We start from the raw sequence: 19,703 nt of genomic DNA on the forward strand, positions 1-19,703 counted from the left end.
CTACTGCTTCCCTCCAGTTCTATTCAGGGAATTAAGAATACCACCTGCTTTTCTCCATGAATTATAATTAGGGGGAAATTAATTATCATTAGTTAGTTAGTTCTGTGTAAAACAAATCATATTCTTTACAACAGATCATCCACAGGAAATTTTCATTTGGTCTTAACTACCTCCATGGCCAGACAAGATGTCATCTTGGATCAAGATAAGGAAGAACTGGTGACACAACAAAGTTTATAATGGAATATCTCAGTAGTTATATTCTTTCATTAAACATCTACTGAGAGCCAATGATGTGCCAGTCAGTATGTGCCTAACATAACTGGAGACTGCAAAGCATTATCTAGCTGTGTGTCCAAGAAGAAAAGGAAACAGATTTTGGTGAATATATATATATATTAGTTTCTGACTCAGTGACTGGGATTATTATCCACACTTTCACAGAAAATGAGGCACAGAGAGTAAGTAACTTTCCTAAGGTAGTATCTAGAAATCGTGATATAATCATGATGCAATCATGACTGAAACCCAAGCCTGTTCAGTTCATTAAACATTTACTGAGTTCTTACTCTACAGCAGGCCCTGTGATGGGCATTGAGGGTGCAGCCATGGCCTTCCCTTGAAGAACTCCATCAGCTTCCTGCCAGCGGGCCAGTAAACCTACCTACGTGGCCACTCATGCTTTCTGCCAGCCTTCTTGGTTCCATGGGAGCAGCATACCTTCTCCTAACTAAGGCTACTTATTCCCTGTGCTCTAGATCTCACCCCTCACCTTTATTTATTTATTTATTTATTTATTTATTTATAATTTTAATTTATTTTTTCTTTTGGCTACGTTGCAAGGCTTGCAGGATCTTAGTTCCCAGACCAGGGATTGAACCTGTGCCCCCTGCAGTGGAAGCAAGGAGTCCTGGGAAGTCCCAGGAGACAATTTTTACAAATCATATATCTGATAAGGGACTTGTAGCTAGAATGTACAAAGAACTATTGCAACTCAATAATAAAAAGACAACCCAATTTAAAAATGGGCAAAGGATCTAAGCAGACACTTCTCCAAAGATGGCCAATAAGCATATGAAAAGTTTCAACAACATTAACTATCAGGGGAATTGTATGTTTCTGATGCTCTGACATTGTGGGACCTTGCAGACCTGAAGCTCCTGCCCCTCCCCTGCCGGGGTTAGCCAATTTTTATAGACAGTAAAACGACTTGCCTGCAGGCATGCCTTTCATAGACAAACCAACCAATCTACAGCCCAAATCCTCAATCACATTCTTTATCAGACTCTTATACTCCAGGCTACTATTTCCCTATCCTACCCCCCCCAGGCCAGGTACCAGACAACTAGGAGCAGTCCCTTTGCCCCAGGGCTTATGGAAATTATTCAACCTAGCCAATCCTAAACCGTACCCAGCCTCTCTTGTTGCTTACCACAGAAATCACAATAAAATTCGTACCCACATTCCCCTCCCCTCCTGACTGAACTTGGTGGTTTCCTCTGCCATGGCATGGCGTGCCCCCTCCTCTTGGGATCTCTGAGCATAACAGCTGTCTTTTCAATGGCAATCTGATCTGTTGACCTTGTCATACCTGAATAATAACAAAATCTATTATTTTATTTTATTTTTTTGTCCGCAGCATGCAGCATGTGGGATCCCGGGCTCCCCAACCAGGGATCAAACTCGTTCCCCCTGCAGTGGAAGCACAGAGCCTTAACCACTGGACCGCCATGGAAGTCCCAAAATCTACATTTTAAAACAAAAATGCAAATTAAAAACAAAATGAAATGCCTTGTCACACCCAGTAGGATGGCTGTTATCAAAAAAGATGGACAACAACATGTATTGTCAAAGATATGAAGAAATTGGAACCCTCATACATTGCTAGTAGGAATGTAAAATGGTGCAACTGAATGGAAAACAGCCTGGAAGTTCCTCAAAAATTTAAACATATATTTATCACATGACCCAGAAATTCCACTCCTAGGTATATACCCAAGAGAAATGAAAACATGTCCACACAAAATCTTGTACATGAATGTTTACAGCAACATTATTCACAATAGCCAAAGAGTAGAAACAACCCAGATGTCTATCAATTAATAGATAGATAGATAGATAAAATGTGTATATCCATGCAATGGAATATTATTCATCCATAAAAAGGAATGAAGAATTGGGAGTTCCCTAGTGGTCTAGTGGTTAGGATTTGGTACTTTCACTGCTGTGGCCCAGGTTCAGTCTCTGGTCAGGGAACTGAGATCCTGCAAGCCGCACAGCAAGGCCAAAAAATAAGTAAATAAAATGTTTGTTAAAAAAAACACAGAATGAACTATTGATATACTGCAAAATAGATGAAACTTGAAAACATAATTTCAAGAAACCAGTCACAAAGTACCACATTTCCATTTACATGAAAGGCCCAGAATAAGTAAATGTATAGAGAGAAAAAGTAGATTAGTGGTTGCCTAGGGACAGGGAGGATGAGTAACAACTAAAGGTTTCTTTTTGGGGTAATGAAAATGTTCTAAAACTGATTGTAGAGATAAACGCACAATTCTGTGAATATACTAAAAGCCATTGAGTTGAACACTTTAAATGGGTGATTTGTATGGTTTATGAATTTATATTTCAATAAAGCTTAAAAAAGAGAACTTTTGGGAATTCCCTGGCGGTCCAGTGGTTAGGACTCTACGCTTCCACTGCAGGGGGCACGGGTTCGATCCCTGGTTGGGGAACTAAGATCCTGCTAGCCACACAGCGTGACCAAAAAATTAAAAAATGAAAACAAATTTAAATTTAAAAATAAATAAAAAAGAAAGCTTTTCAATGGCTTCCCACTGCCTTAAAAATAAAAACTAAATCACTAAGATTAATAGGGAAATTAGGAATCTGGATCCAGCTAATTTTTCCACTGTCATCATTCACCAGTCCTCTCTTCGTCAGTCATTACCCTCGTCTTTTACTCTAATTCTAGCCATGCTGAATTTTCTTTTCCTTGAATATGTTTGATGGTTTTAAAATATGTCTGCAAGATCTTTGGCACTCCTTTCAGAAAGTTGAAGTGTAATTCTCTCCCCTTTAAATATGGGCTAGACTTAGTGACTCACTTCTAATGAGTAGAATGTGGTAAAGTGATGTTGCGTGACTTCTAAGACTAGGTCATTAGGCATTGTGACCTCCTTGCTCTCTCCTGGGGAAGTTGCCATATTTCAAAGATACTCAAGCAGCCCTATGGATAGACTCATGCGGTAGTGAAACAGGAAGGAAGTGGGCAGGACACAACCTTTGAAAGAATGACATAGCCTGAGGACATGACATAAACTGATTAGAACCAAAAGGGTCCTATATGGCAGACAAGTCGACTTCCACTAGACCTTGAGCCTCAGTATACGCTCATTGTACTACATTAGCATGCTAAATGACACACCGGCAGGTGCCATGACAGTTCCAAGGCCGACCATAAGGATCAAAAAGAGGGTGGTGGCCCTATTCCTGGAAATCCCAGCCCCTTCCTGGAATAGCTAGAATGCTCCTTCCACTCATTAGCCTGTGAAATTACCCACCCCTATAAAAACTGACAACTCCATACCCTGGTGCTGCTCTTGCCTTCTGAGGTGGCCCACACTCTGTCTGTGGAGTGTGTTTCTCTCTAAATCAATCCACTTCTCACCTATCACTTTATCTCTCACTGAATTCTTTCTGCAGTGAGACATCAAGAACCTGAGCTTCATTAAGTCCTGAAACCAGGTGTGTGATCTCAGTTGGAAGACCTTGGGTTTTGGCCATGCTCGAGTCCTGGCCTCTTGGGTTCGAGTCCCAGTCTGGGTTTTGGCCGGGTTCGAGTCCTGGCACGGGGGTTCAAGTCCCAATCTGAGGTGCATGGTTTCAGTAGGGAACTGAGGCCTCCTGCCAACAACCATGTGAGTGAGCCATTTTGGAAGCAGATCCTCCAGCCAAATTTATTAAGCATCCAGATGACTGCAGCCCCAGCCAATATCTTGATGGTAACCTCATGAGAGACCCTGAGCCACAACTACCCAATTAAGTCACTTCCAAATTCCTGACCACAGGGACTTCCCTGGTGGTCCAGTGGTTAAGACTCTGCACTTCCACTCTTCCCTGGTCAGGGAACTAAGATCCTGCATGCCGCACGGTGCGGCCAAAAATTTAAAAAAAAAAAAGAAAGAAAGAAAAGAAAAAGAAAAAAAATTCCTGTCCACAGAAACTGTGAGATCATTTTTTTAATTTGATATTTTTATTTTAAGCTACAAAAACAAGCAAATAAACAACAACAAAAAACTTGAAATAGGCTTTTCAAGTTATGTAAATTCCTCCTTTCCAAGGAAGCAGAAGTTAGATCAGTGCAAGTTACCCTCAAGGCCACATACAACCTGCTTCACCGCTGCTTGCTCTCTGTTGGGTTTTGAGCCTTCTTTGAGTCATAGTCTGGATCAGTTTCCTCATCTCCTTCTTCTTCCTCTTTCTCATCCTCTTCTTAACCTTCTTCATCATAATCATCATCATCTTCTTTAGTAAATTCTCCAGTAAAGTATACAGTGATCTTGGGAATATACATTCATGTAAAAAGTGATGACTTCCAAGGTCTGCAGCAAGGATAGCTTCAGCAGCAGCATCCAGATCTCCACTCTCAGGAACTTCAGGAGGTGCAAAAATATTAAAGAGTATTAGAAACTGTTTTGGTCACAGTACAAACTGCCCCAAGTCCCTTGTTTCTGCTTCTTAATGATTTTCAAAGTGACAATTCTTTCCTTTTTTCCAATCTATGTGGACCTTGTACAACCCTTAATTTCTGGTCCATCAAAAGAAAAAGGAACAGAATCATCTGGTTCTGACTTCATACTATGTGTCTTTGCCAACAGTTCACTTGTAAAATATTCACTGGGTTCAAAGTGAAACTCTAAGGCAAAACTCATAGGCCAGCCTGCATCTAAGGACTTCACTTTAATATCTTTCAAGTGCTTCAGAATATGTTTATCATGTTCCTGAAACATATCACTGAGCAAGTCAACATTCTTAAAGAACAGTCAACCAAAATTCAGGAATTCCCTTGGGGTCCTCTTTTTCTTTATCTTTTTTCTCATCTTCAATCTTGGCCTTGTCTTTCAGTTCCTCCAAAATTTCATTTTCCTCATCTGGTTTCCATTCACATTCTTCTTACGTAGGTTCATAAGTGACCTCAAATCGCTTATCAAATAGAGGCTGATAGAGAACAGCATATTTTCCTTCAAGATCATGAACTTCCTCATAGAATTTGGCTTCTGTCTGTGCACATTTAACTTGAAGGATTTTCAGAGCGTTCACTTGTCTTTTAACTACCCTAGGCAAGCTGTCAATGTATCCTGTTGGTGTTTCTACCAGACCATCAAATCTTTCTTGAAGGGCTGCAAGAATCTGAGGATTTTGCAACATCTGAACAGTCAGCTGACCTGCTTTGATTTTTGATTCTTCACCAGTTTCTTCTTCTTCTACTTCTTCAACATCAACCAAACCTTGATCAAGTTCAGACTGCTCTTTCTTGTCAATGTCTGCGTTACATATTGGTGGCTAGCACAGGGAGCCAGGTGGCCGGAGCTGCACAGGTAGTGACTCAGGGTGGCAGCCAGGGTGGGGGGCAGGGGTGGGAGCAGAAGGTGGCACCATGAGCAGATGATGTTTGCTTAAGCCACTAAATTTTGGGGCTTAAAAAAGACATAACTTATATAATATGACATGCTACATGTCACCCTCAAGCCAAACATCTTAAGATGTTTACCTAACTAATCCTCTGTCATCCTTAAGATGTTCCCCAGTCATCAGCTTCAAGATCATTTTTTCCAGGCTTCCTTAACTACTGATTAGGTCCCTTTGCTACCTGTTACCATAGCAAATATCCATTAGTTGAATCATCTGTACACCCCTATAGACTCTTAAGTTCAATGAGGTCCCATATAGGATCTGTCTTGTCAACGTCATGTCCTTAGCACCTGCCACGGTGCCTGACATGTGGTAAACTATAAATAAATATTTGGAGAATGAATAGTTAAATGAGTGCATGATTGAATTGGGAGATATAAGGAGATAATATAAATGTAATGAGATAAAGAACCCATGTGTGGGACTTCCCTGGTGGTGCAGTGGTTAAGAATCCACCTGCCAGTGCAGGGGACATGGGTTCAAGCCCTGGTCCGGGAAGATCCCACATGCCACGGAGCAACTAAGCCCGTGTGCCACAACTACTGAAGCCCGCACGCCTAGAGCCCGTGCTCCGCAACGAAGAGCAGCCCCCGCTTGCTGCAACTAGAGAAAGCCCGTGCGCAGCAACGAACACCCAACACAGCCAAAAGATTAAAAATAAAATAACAAACAAAAGAACCCATGTGTGCAGAGGCTGCTATGAGAGCACAGAGGAATGGCATTTAATTCAATCTTCACTCCCTTACGGTGTGACTTTTTGGCAAGTTACTAATATCTCTATCTCTCACTCTCTCTAAGGGTCATTTTCCTTATGCATAAAATTAGGATAAGAGTTCCTGCCTCATAGGGTTGTTACATTCATAAGCTAATACCTAGTAGAAAAAATGATAATAACACCTGGGGATTTAGAGAAGAGCTCCATGAGAAATGAATGCCTGGGTAGTATTAGAGCGTGAGTAAAAATTAGGCAAAAAGGTGGGGGGGAAATCTAGGCAGACAGAAAAGCAGAAACAAAGTTTCAGAGGTTAGAGGTAGCAAAGTGCATGCAGAAAACTTCACACAATTCATATCCCTAGAGTATAAAGTGCAGGAAAGGGAAGTGGCAGATGGTGAGACTAGAGATAGGGAGGTAGGGATAGCAACATGGAAGGCTTCTTATGTTATATTACACTTTTGGAATTTATTCTGAAAAAAAAATTAGGACCATTGAATGGGAGTGAGTTGGTCATATTTGCATTTTGAACATATTATTCCGATTAGCTTAAAAATCAGTAATCTTCACACCCACTGAAATGGCTATAATTAAAAAGATGGACAATAATACGTGTTGGCAAAGATGCAGAGAAATTGGAACCATCATACATTGCCATTGAAAATGAACAATAGTGCAGCTGATTTGGAATTCCTATTTTCTGTTTTTTTGATAGTGGCCATCCTAATGGGTGTGAGGTGATATCTCATTGTGCTTTTGATATGTTTTTTCCTGATTATTAGAGATGTTGAGAATCTTTTCATAGGTGTGTCACTTATTTGTATATCACCTTTGGAGAAATGTCTATTCAAATCCTCTGCTCATTTTTTAATCAAGTTATTTGATGTTTTATTGTTAAGTTGTAGGAGTTTTTAAATATATTCTAGATATTAACCCCTTGTCAGATATATGATTTACAAATATTATCTCCATTTAGAAGGTTGTCTTTTTACTCCATTGACTGTGCTCTTTAATGCACAAAAGTTTTAGTTTGAAGTAGTCCCATTTGTCTATTTTTGCCTTTGTTGCCTGTGCTTTTGATGTCATATCCAAGAGACCACTCATTGCCAAGTCCAATGTCATGAAAACTTTGACACTTTCTTAAATCCCCAGAATGCTCTCCAGGGAATTCCCTGGGGCTCCAGTGGTTAGGACTTGGCGCTTTCACTGCAGTGGCCCGGGTTCAATCTCTGGTCAGGGAAATAAGATCCCGCAAGCCACGCGGTGTGGCCAAAAAAAATGCTCTCCAGATCCAGATTTTTCTGTTTACCTGTGATGAAAGCCAAGTTTTTTCTTTCCAGTCCATCGCCAGCAAATATCTTTGTAAAATACAATAAAAATTAATTACTAGAAAGTGACTCTAAAAAGAACAAAGACCTCAAAAATGCAAGCTGACATTTTTATTATTAAATGCAACAAACATAAATTATTCTGTCAAATTGCTATAAAAGTTTCTAAATGTTTGTTCTCAATTTCCATGATTATCTGGACACAGACAGGTAATACTAGTTCAGGAACTAACTCTAGCCACAGTGCACACTCTGAGACTTTGAGTAGCACTCCTCTAGATCTTCCTCAAGGGTGTGGTATGGCAAGTAAGGTGAGGTAACCACTGTGTCTTTATGTAGCCGTGGTGCCTCTATGGCTTACAGACAGAGCATCCCAAAATAGTTAAGATTTCCTATAAACACACAAGGACTGAGAATGCCTTCAGCATGACTGATCTTCACTGTGACAATGCACAGTGGTCTAAAAGACTCCTCTACATCACCACAGTTAGGTAAAACAAGAACTGAAAAGAATAAAAAATTCACTCTCACTGTATCATAGTCCCCATAGCAGCTCAAACACCTGCCTCCTCCATCTCCCACTTAGTCAACCAAAAATCCTGCAATTAGCAAGGGAGGATCCTTTCCTGACACCGCCCGTGTGTAAAAGTGGGTGTAGAAATACTTGAAGAATTTTTACTTCTTTTACTTTATCTCAAGGTTTTTAGGAGAAAAATCAACACCAGAAGAATTTAGAGGAAATGCTTCTGATTCTGTTGATGTCACATCATCTTAGTAAGAAAAGCTGTGGAACTCATTATTATGGCAGTGCCACACCTGTCCTTTTTGCAACATGCATCAATAGAGCTCTGGCATCTCAAATATACGGGGAGGAAGTCACTTTGACCCAATCCTATACAGTATTTCCTAGAAAGAGACCAACTCTTGCTATGAACAGAAGAGAGGACTCAGAAATACCTACAACGCACTCTTAAAAAAGGCAAACTGATTGGAAGGGTGACTGTGGAATTTGTCCTGAAGCTGTAAGTTTGCACAACAAGTAGGCTACTTTTACTTAGATTGTATGTTTATTTGTAGTGGTTTATAGGGGTGAGGGTAGCTGATGAAGAATGCGATACCCCTCTAGGGCCAGGATTAAGGTGGAGTAAGTAAGTCACTCAACTATGGGATATAATTTAAGGGGTGCCCAAAAAGCTCAGTAATCAAGATAAATAATATTTAATACAATATTTTTTAAAATAAAAATTGGTGCAGAAAGCCCCAAAAAACCAGAATATCAAAATTTTAAAGATAGGATCAGTATTGCTAATTTTCTCTTTGGTCTCAGGCTTCGGCATAGCTAGGCATATCACTGCTTGGCACTGCCATTGAACAACAAGTACATGCAGAAAGAACTGCTTTCAGAAAACTGTTGGTTTTTGATTTTTGGTTTTTGATTTTCAACAAAGTCTGGACAGTCATGATCAAAGCAAATGCTTGGAAGTCACCTCCACAATTCCCAGGATTAAGATGGCTGATCACTGACCTTTCTAACCTCTTCTTTTGAAAATCTCCTCCAGGGAATTCTCTGGCAGTCCAGTGGTTAGGACTCCTCACTTTCACTGCCAAGGGCCCGGGGTTCAATCCCTGGTCGGGGAACTAAGATCTGCACGGTGCAGCCCCTGCAAAAAAGTCAGAACGAGAAACAGAAACACAAACCCCATCTTCAATAAAACTAGGAAATCTTTGTACCCCCAGACCCCAACATATGAAGACAAAAAGCAGGTGGAGGAATGGTTAGCAGAACTTTGTTGGAGAATACCCTCAAGAAGCAAGACTACCTCGGGAAGGACTGAAGCCTGCAGTACCCTGGAAGGCAGTGGTAGGAATAGGGCATTGAAAGCGATGAGTGGGGTCTGAAAAGACTAAAAAAGCAGTTAGCACTCCAAGCCCCACTCCCACCAGTCAGCCAACCACCCCTCCCCCACTCCCACAGTACTTTATCTGGGGGGAGGCTTCCTGGGGAGCAACAGGCAGGAAGAGGGCAGGAGTGAGGATTTAAGGAAAATGAAAGTCTGCCTACTGAACTGAGATCCCTCAGTCCCCTTACCTCACCCTGTGCTACAGTGCCAATGGTCAGGCTTATCCTTCCCGGCAGATTCCAGGCTCCTTCTCTTGATAAACTAAATTGCTACAGAGAAAATACCTACACACACTGACATTTGGGGGACCACATTCACACCCACACCCACAAGCTGGCTGACTACCTCTTTAATCTAAAAATAAGCCCACAAGCTGACAAGAACTGCCCACTCACACAGAGCTTCCAATCAGCTTTGCAGCGATTCATTTGAAAATCTGAACAAACATTCAAGGATAACCAGATCTTTGAGGAAAGTTTCCAACAGTAAAGACAGAGATCAAAACAAATAAACTGGAGGGGGAAAAGAAGAACTCAGAGGAAACAGATAATGCAGACGGTAGATTAACATTAAATTAACATTCTCAGGGAGATAAGATTTTATATCCCTGAAATAAGACTGAAATTCTCTCAGGAAGGAAGGAAAGAAAGGGGGAGAGGGAGGGAAATGAAAGGGAGGAGGGAGAAACATTAGAGAACATTAGGTGTTTTTGGACATTAAAAATGAGGGTGAAGTAAAAAAGATAAGAAAATTAAAGGATTAAGCCAGGAAATTCAACATCTAACTAAAAGAGTTCCCAAAAGAGAGAACGGTGGGAACAAAATTATCAAGGAAATAGTACAAGAACATTTCCCAGAAATAAAGGCCAAGTCTCCAGTTTAAAAGAGTATATTGAATATACAAGTATGGAATCATGATGTTGTACACCTAATATAACTAACGTAATATAATGGTATGTGTAATTACATCTCATTTTTTTTTTAAATAAATGCCTTTTTTTTTTTTTTAATAGCATATAGTTGAGTTTTTTCCTTTTTTTTTTTTTTTAATTTATTTATTTATTTTCGGCTGTGCTGGGTCTTCGTTTCTGTGTGAGGGCTTTCTCTAGTTGCGGCGAGCAGGGGCCACTCTTCATCGCGGTGCGCGGGCCTCTCACTATGGCGGCCTCTCTTGTTGCGGAGCACAGGCTCCAGACGCGCAGGCTCAGTAGTTGTGGCTCACGGGCTTAGTTGCTCCGCGGCATGTGGGATCTTCCCAGACCAGGGCTCGAACCCGTGTTCCCTGCATTGGCAGGCGGATCCTTAACCACTGCACCACCAGGGAAGCCCCTCATTTTTTTTTTTAAAAAGACCATATTGAGTGCCCAATATAATACATTTTAAAAACAGCAACTCAAAAACATATCAACTTGAAATTTCAGAATGCCCAAGAGAGGTGATTCTAGAAGCTTTCAAAGAAAGAAAGAAAGAAAAAAAGAAAGACCACATACAAAAGGTTGGGAGTTAAAATAGTATGAAATTTCTCAACAACATTGGACGCTAGAAGACAATGGGTCATTGTCCTCAAAATCCAGAATTAGAAAACGATATTTAATTTAGATATATTTAGACATGCATAGTATCAAAACGTTTATCTTCTTTTTATCCTTTGTCAGGATGCTATTGGAGGATGCACTTCAGCAAAATAAGAGAGTAAACCAAGAAGGAGTAGGTCATCAGATCCAGGACCCTGGATAGTCCAAGGATGACTACTGTGTGATAGGTCTAGAAAGAAATCAGTACAGATCCGAGCCTGAGGACAGACATCTCTAGGAGGGAGGTCTACATGAGGAGGAAATGGCAATGAAAAGTGTGAAAAATGGAATTCGCAGGCATTTTGCAGAAGGAGAATGTGGGAGAAAGTTCTTTGAACCTAGTCAGAGGTTCAAAGAAAACTAAGCAGAGGAAAAAAAAAAAAAGGGTAGGGTGAGGGCGGTTAATGTCATTATTCTACACTTCTAGGCTAAGTAGTAAACAACATAAATACATGCTAGTGGTATTGAAAACTCTGAAAAATTAAGGAGGAATCCCATATTTTCCTAAATACAGAAAAACTTCTTGGCATAAAGTTATGCTTTATAGTAATCAGTTATAAAATCAGATATTGAAAGCAATCTAAATGTCCAACAAGTGGGTAATGGTTAAATAAATTGTGACATCACTTCATGGAATTTAAATCAATAACATTGCAGTCATTTCTGCACACCAAGGATTCATTATAGAACCTGCCTTGAGAGCAGCTTGTTAAATTGACAGGAGGACTAAGAGAATGAGAGTTGCTTGCGTGTTACTGTTGTGGGAAACTAAAACTAAATGCCTGCAGAAAGATCAATCAATCAAGTAAATGCCCAAACAGGCAGCCTCAGAGCTCCCACGTTGTTAGTATTTAGTACTGTCGATAGGAAGTAGGAAACAGAAGGTAGATGTTTTGGTAAACCTGTATCTGATGGCTTTGGGAAGGATGACACAAAGGTTAGTAATACCATGATCTCAAAGTGGTACCACCTGGAAAGAGACGGATGGTGGGGGCAATGTCGACCTACCTCAAGAGTGAACTGATTCACGGTGCAATAGGAAACCAGTGGGGAAAGATCTTGGACACCGTCAAGAACAGAGGACTCACATTCCCCTTTTCCTAGGACCAGATCCTCAGCAGATCAAAAAAGCCACCCTTCTACCCCAGAAGCACCAGGCATGAAGTCCTGGCTGCTGCTGAACAGGGCCAGTGAGGCAAGGAGACAGGGACTCTTGGGAAAACCTGCTGGTGACTCCAAGCCCCAGAGGCTCCAAAGGCAACTGCCAGAACTCTGAGCCTTATGCAATAGGGCTGTTAGATGGCTTCAACAGAAGTGCCCTTTAGGGGTTGAAAAACTGATCAACTTTGGCTCTACATTACCCACCCCCAACCCTAACCCCGAAAACAAGACAAACAAAAACACGCTATGAGAGTACAAGAGTCTATATTACATTTTCTTGTCTTAGTTAAGACTATTTTGAAATAGAAACTTCAGCCAAAAAAGCAAGTTCACTGTAAGGATACAGGGGAATCTCTTGAACCCATGGGTTTGAAACATAGCCAGGGAACTAAGAACAGAAAACTATCACAAACAAAATCAAATGCCCTCTTAGTCTCTGGTCTGTCTGTCTGTCTGTCTGTTTCCTACTCTCTTTCCCTCTTCGTCCTTTTCTCCTTCCCTACCTTTCTCCATCTCTCCCTCTTCCTCCCTGTCTTTCTTCTCTACCCCTTTCCCCCTTCCCCTCAAGGACTCTCCCTCTGTTCTCTCCTTGGGTGGGTCTCATTCTTTTCCCTCTTCACCCACTGGCAAACCTTGAGAGGTAGTTTTGTCTCCTGCTCAAACTGCTTTTACTTAAGAGAAACGTTCCCCTTCCCCACTTCCTCCCCCATTTTACTGAATAAAATTCTCTGTGGTTTATAATATCAACTACTTTTGACTACTATTTTGAACTCGCTGGCTCAATTGTCCTTCTCTGGCACCAGTCTGGCAAAAATCCCAGGCCTCGATCAATCCGATGGTTCATATCACCCATATGTGTACCTGTGCTGCTGTGAACACTTGGAGAAAACCATAATGTGCAAATTGGTATGATTGGCACCACAATGAATTCATGGTCTCCAATCTCCACTGGGCTTTTACAACACTGTCCAGGAATTCTTTGACTCCCATATCCTGTTCACATACCCATTCTTCATAGATCTTCCTTACTCTTCTCACATCTCCAATCCTACTGCCTCTCCCTCACTAGTACCAAGTTTCCTCATCTCTTACTGTAGAAAGAAAAGGCAACTGGTAATAATAGTAGAAAATTATTAGAAATAATAATAGAAGAGAACTCTGTTAACTCTTATCAGCGAATCATTCTTTGATCTTTTTTTCCTGTTAACAAGACAGGCATCTCTTCCCTTACCTGAGGCGAATCCCTTTACAGTGTCCCTTCAACATCCTCAGGGATCTCACCCCACAGATTATCCCTCTCTTACATATTACTTGCGGAAGGCTCACCCTCACTAAGTTACAGTGCATCTATCTGGGTTTTTTTGTAATTAGCAATGGTTTAATTTTATAAGATTACAAACCTGTTCTTATAAATATTTCACATAGAATAAATTGTCCAACAATATGCCCCAATTTTTGTTCAAAAAAATAACTTCCCCATACCAACCTTAAAATGAGTATTTAATTTTGGGGAAATAAAATCAGTGAGCATAAGTGTATCCTTTGCTGTACTAGGAGACAGGTTATTTCCACAAATAGGGCTGCAGTGATCATCTTTGTTCATTTCATTTTTTAAAATTTTATTTATTTTAATTTATTTATTTGGCTGCACCGGGTCTTAGTTGCGGCACATGGGATATTTAGTGGCAGCATGTGGGATCTAGTTCCCTGACCAAGGATTGAACATGGGCCCCCTGCACTGGGAGCGTGGAGTCTTAGCCACTGAACCACCAGGAAAGTTCCCTGTTCATTTCATTTGATGAAATATCATCTGTGCATATCATTCACTTCTCAACTCATTCCATCAACTAAATTTAATCATTGCTTTTCATTTTCATCTTACTTGAACACTCAAAAACTTTTGACTTTTTTGACAGCTTTCCAGTGAAACATTCTTTTCTCTTGAATTTCCATTACAACACACACTTCCAGTTTTCCTCCTACTTAGATGGTCACTACTTTTCAGTTTTCTTTTGGACCTTCTTCTTCACTCAGTCTTTCAATGTTGGAGTCTTCCAGGCACAGTCATTAGCCTTCTCTTCTTGACACTCTATATATTCTTCAACTACATTATCCATTCCATTCATTTCCATGGTTTCAATATCAATTTTATTTCTTTACACAAGACTTCTGAGTTCCAGATCACTGTCTCTTACTCCCAACTCAACATCTCCACTCAGACATCACATATTTGGTCATCTCAACACTTAATACTGCCAAAACCATATTCATGATTATCCCTTGCAAACCTAGTCTGCCTCCACTGTCCCTCTCTTGCCCAATAACATCATTCAGCCACTTGTTTATGCCAGAAACTGGGGACTCATTTTGACTTCTTTTCCTTTACCACTTTTATATAATTAATCAACAAGTCCTATAGATCCTACTTTCTACATAAATCTATATTCACTTCTCATCATCTCTACTGGCACCACTTCGAGCCATCAATCATTTCTTCTTACTCCACCTCCTTCATGAACCACTGCAATAGTTTCTTCTTTTTTTTTTAATAAATTATTTATTTACTTATTTATTGGCTGCGTTGGGTCTTGATTGCTGCATGCAAGCTTTCTCTATTTGCAGCGAGTGGGGGCTACTCTTCGTTGCAGTGCGCGGGCTTCTCACTGCAGTGGCTTCTCGTGTTGCAGAGCACGGACTCTAGGCTCGTGGGCTTTAGTAGTTGTGGCGCATGGGCTTAGTTGCTCCGTGGCATGTGGGATCTTCCCAGTCCAGGGCTCGAACCCATGTCCCCTGCATTGGCCGGCAGATTCTTAACCACTGCACCACCAGGGAAGTCCCTGCAATAGCTTCTTAATTTCTCCCTTTTCATTCACTCTTGCTTTACCTCAGTATATTTATACCATCTTCTTATGACATAAATCTAATTTTATATAACTTTCCAAGTTCTCCCATACCTTTGAGCCTTTGCATATGCCACTTTCTGTGTCTGGAATGCTCTCTCCTTTCTCTTTGCATGGCTAACTTCTACTCATTCATCAAGTCTCAATTTAAATATCATTTTCTCTGGAATACCTTCACTAATCATTCTCAAACCAGGTTTATAGTCCTCTTTATTTTTTCTTCATAGACCCTATCACAATTATAATCTAAATATTTTATTTGGATAATTATTTGTTTAATATCCGTCTCCCCACTATGTGTCTTGCTCACTGTTACATTGCAAACCCTCAGCGCAATGCTTGGAGCTTGGAGCATGGTAAATAAATATTTGTAGAAAAATATATATTTTTAAGTGAATATTTAAGTAGCTAAATGAATAAACATTTGAACGAAGCACATCAAGAATCAAAAATATTTATCTCATTAATTCACTCATCACTCTTCTGAGACTCATTCTATGTGAACAATACTAAATAAGGCAAAGCTTTATATATAACCATCTTTATTGCAGTCTTATTTATAAAAACATACAGATGATCCGAATATCCAACAAAAGGAAACATACGCATACTAAAATGAGGTAATTTCTTCTCGAATCTAGCTGATCATCAGACTCCCCTGAGCAACTTTTATAAAGATAGAGATTTCTGGGTCTCGCTCTGGACCTACAAAATTAAGCTCTCTTTGAGTGGACACAGGGAAAAAAATTCCTTAGTTTCCTCTGATGATTAGCCAGGTTTTGGAACCACTGGGTTTAATGGGAAGAATAGAAGTAGGACTAACCTTGCTGCTTATCAGCTCTGAAACCAAAGGCAAGTAAATTTTCAGACTTCCCTGAGGCTCAGTTTCCTCATCTGTAAAATACCAATCCCTGGGGTTGGTGAGGAGTAAATAAAATTGGTGTCTGTAAAGTACTTGACAGGTACATTAAGTAATTGCTATTATTGTTAAGGTACATTGGCACTATAGAATATTATACAGCTACTAAAATAACCTCTCTGAAAAAATTCTTGTTCTCCTATGTATGTCAGTCAAAGTCCTGGAAGAAAGGACCTGGTACACTGAAACTGCGTAATTTGAGGGGATTTAACAAAGGGATTATTTACAAAAGGTTTAGGGAAACCAATAAGGATTATTGCAGAGCTTTGGGTCTGTCAACAGCTGTTACCAATCCTAGGCCGGAAGGGAAGATCCCAGAAAGGGTAGCGTATGAGAGAGACAGCCTCTGATAGGAGATGGAACCTTCCATAAAGGGACACAGCCAACCCACAGCAATCCCTCAAAGAGGGAGTGGAAACTAAATACTCTTATGTGGTATTGGGTTAATCCATACAGAAGAACGCAATAGAACTTACTGATGGAGTCCTTACTGGTCAGCTTCTGGGGACACAAAGCAGAATGGAGAAGGGAGAGAAGTTGATCTGGACTAAAGCAGGATACGAATCATATACACAAGTATTTCAACAGTATAAAAATATCCATAGCAATTAGATTTAAGTAAATACATAAACATTTTAATATTGGTTTTTTTGGGGAAGTGGGACTATAGATTACCTTTCCTACTCTTTCTAATTGTTTGAATCTTCTAAAGTTTCAACCATAAATAGTAATAGTTAAGATTTATCGAGCACTTATTGTTGTATATAGTATGTGTATTAATACATTTCATCTTTGCAGCAACCCTGTAAGGTAGGTACTCTTACTATCTCCATTTTACAGATGAAGAAGTTTCAGCTGGAGAGGATAAGTGACTTATCCAAAGTTACAGAGCCACAGGAAGTAAACTATGGAGCCATGATTTAAATATAGACATTCTCCTCTGCAGTCCACGCTTTTAAAAGCTCTATTATGTTATTTACATTCATAGTAGATAACAAGAAAGATTTTTGGGACTTCCCTGGTGGCGCAGTGGTTAAGAATCTGCTTGCCAATGCAGGGGACACGGGTTCGAGCCCTGGTCCTGGAAGATCCCACATGCTGCAGAACAACTAAGCCACAGCTACTGAGCCTGCGTGCCACATTACTGAAGCCTGCACTCCTAGAGCCTGTGCTCCGCAACAAGAGAAGCCACTGCAATGAGAAGCCCGTGCACTGCAAGGAAGAGTAGCCCCCGCTCACCGCAACTAAAGAAAGCCCGCGCGCAGCAGTGAAGACCCAATGCAGCCAAAAATAAATAAATAAACAAATAAATTCATTTAAAAAAAAAGACTTTTACAAAGAAAAAAAATGAATAAGCTTGAATTTGTTTTAAAGAAAAACATTTTTACAGTACATTTTCCTGGTATTCAATTAATATTAAATATATATAATATACATAATATTTGTATAATAAATATAGTAAAGTATAAAAATATTTATACCCTTGATTCACTCATCTCACTTCTTCTTCTTCCTTAGTAATAAAATCCCTGATTTTCATCCTGGATGAGGCCACCCAGAATAAAGACTACATTTTCCAAATCCCCATGTAACTAGATGTGGTCATGGCTAAACTCTGGGCAATGAGAAGTAAGCCCAGAAGTTATGTGTGCAGCATCCAGAAAGTGTCTTTGAAGGGAGAGGGTAAGCACTTCTCTCCTTTATCCTTTCTGTTGGCTGGAACGAGGACATACATAATGACTGGAAGTTAAGCAGCCATCTTGGATGATGAGGCAAAAACCACATCTGAAGTCTGAGTAAGTAGCAAGATAAGAAGAATTTGTGAAGACTTTACCAGCCTTGGAATACTCATCTCCAGACTTTTTTTTACATAAGAGAAAAATGAACTTCTCTTTTCTGTAAGCCATTGTTTATTTGGATTTTCTGTCAGTCACAGCTGAACCTAATCCTAATTAATACTTTTACTTACCTTCCTTTAATCTTCTTTCTGCATATTTGTTTCCATTCTTCTCTGCCATGTGCCAGACACATCTACTTTTCTCTTTCTCTCCGTCACTTTTCCTGTCCTTATTCCAATAAACGTTTATTGAGCAATGCTATCTACTAGATTCGGAAGAACAAAAATGCAGATGATTCTGGCTCTACCATTTAGGCATTCATGGTCTAATTAGGGGTGACTTGTAAGCAGGTGCAATATGGTGCAAAAAATACCATAAGGAGGTATGCACAAAAGACATGGAGAGAACTTTGAGACTCAACTCATGTGTAAGTTTTCCTGTTTATCCATAAATCTGTATATCTTAAACAAAAATCTTTTATCTTCTTTCTTTGTATCAGCTGTCTTTCTCCTTCTCTAGTATGTTAAATGTTATAGTGGTGACATAACAAGACTGGCATGAGATGGGTATAACTAGGTCCTTGGGCCTGCTCTTTTCCTTTTGGACCCAAAAACCTTAAAAAGGAGGTGGATGTGAAATAGATGTTTGTAGATGTCAAGAGGCCTTAAAATATTGCAGGATGATAGAAAACCTGCAAATGTGAAATGTTAAAATGTGGGTCAATTGGTAGGTTTAGAATCTTCTATTTAAAAAAATTTTTTTTTGTCTGTGTGTGCCATGCATATAACATTAGGTACTCAGAGGACTAAAAGATTAAATAGAACACTATCTGTGCTCTCATGGAGTGTATGTGCTTAATGGATTACAGTAGACCATAGGGTAAGGACCGAAATAGAATTTTAAAATGCTCCTTGTTTCTCCAGGGCAAGATGAGCTACCTGACTCCTGAGCCATGGACTACATGGTGAGAGAATTGTAAACCAGAGACATCTTGACTCCTGAAACTACGTTTAAGAAATGTCACAGAAATGTCACAAGACGATGATTAACCCCAGCTTCTTTGTTCTTCCCCTTTAAGAAACCCCTAGGACTTCCCTGGTGGTGTAGTTAAGAATCCGCCTGCCCATGCGGGGGACACAGGTTCGAGCCCTGGTCCAGGAAGATCCCACGTGCCGCAGTGCAACTAAGCCTGTGCGCCACAATGACTGAGCCTGTGCTCTAGAGCCCGCGAGCCACAACTACTGAAGCCCACGTGCCAAAACTACTGAAGCCCGCGCGCCTAGAGCCCGTGCTCTGCAGCAAGAGAAGCCCGCGCATTGCAGCGAAGAGTAGCCCCCGCTCGATGCAACCAGAGAAAACCTGCGCGCAGCAACAAAGACCCAACGCAGCCAAAAATAAATAAATAAATAAATTTATTAAAAAAAAAAAAAAGAAACCCCTAACTCAGAGACAAGCTGGAGTTTGATCTGAGGCTGTCTCACTCCCTTGCTTGTCGCCCTGCAATAAAACCTTAGTTTGTTGCAAAAAAAAAAAAAAAAAGTGCTCCTTGAACAGATGATGGCACAATTAATTTTGGTTTTTGAAATTTTTACTTATATATTCATAAAAAATTTGAGTATTTTTTGGTGTGTAGAGATTATAAGAGCATGTGCATCAAAATCCGCTGTGAAGTTT

The 19,703-nt window shown here is 40.2% G+C and overlaps 1 long non-coding RNA gene and 1 pseudogene across 4 annotated transcripts in view; one reads left to right on the plus strand and one right to left on the minus strand.

Annotated features, from left to right (window-relative positions):
* LOC309662007 overlaps nucleotides 1-19,464 on the plus strand; it is a 30,576-nt gene extending 11,112 nt beyond the window's left edge. Inside the window, exons 2-3 of one of the 3 annotated variants that reach the window (XR_014264417.1) lie at nucleotides 17,710-18,089; nucleotides 18,953-19,464. This is a non-coding gene — a long non-coding RNA (uncharacterized lncRNA). Of the gene's footprint in view, nucleotides 1-17,709 lie in introns of all 3 variants that reach the window. The other 2 variants (XR_014264418.1, XR_014264416.1) reach the window with 2 other exon arrangements.
* On the minus strand, nucleotides 1,642-10,620 carry LOC309661987 (nucleosome assembly protein 1-like 1 pseudogene; annotated as a pseudogene). The gene has a single exon. The product of its transcript is annotated as a nucleosome assembly protein 1-like 1 pseudogene (transcript).
* Nucleotides 19,465-19,703: the final 239 nt, after the last annotated feature.

This window comes from Balaenoptera physalus, assembly GCF_965194825.1.
Source record: "Balaenoptera physalus genome assembly, chromosome: 5".
Classification (NCBI taxonomy): domain Eukaryota; kingdom Metazoa; phylum Chordata; class Mammalia; order Artiodactyla; family Balaenopteridae; genus Balaenoptera; species Balaenoptera physalus.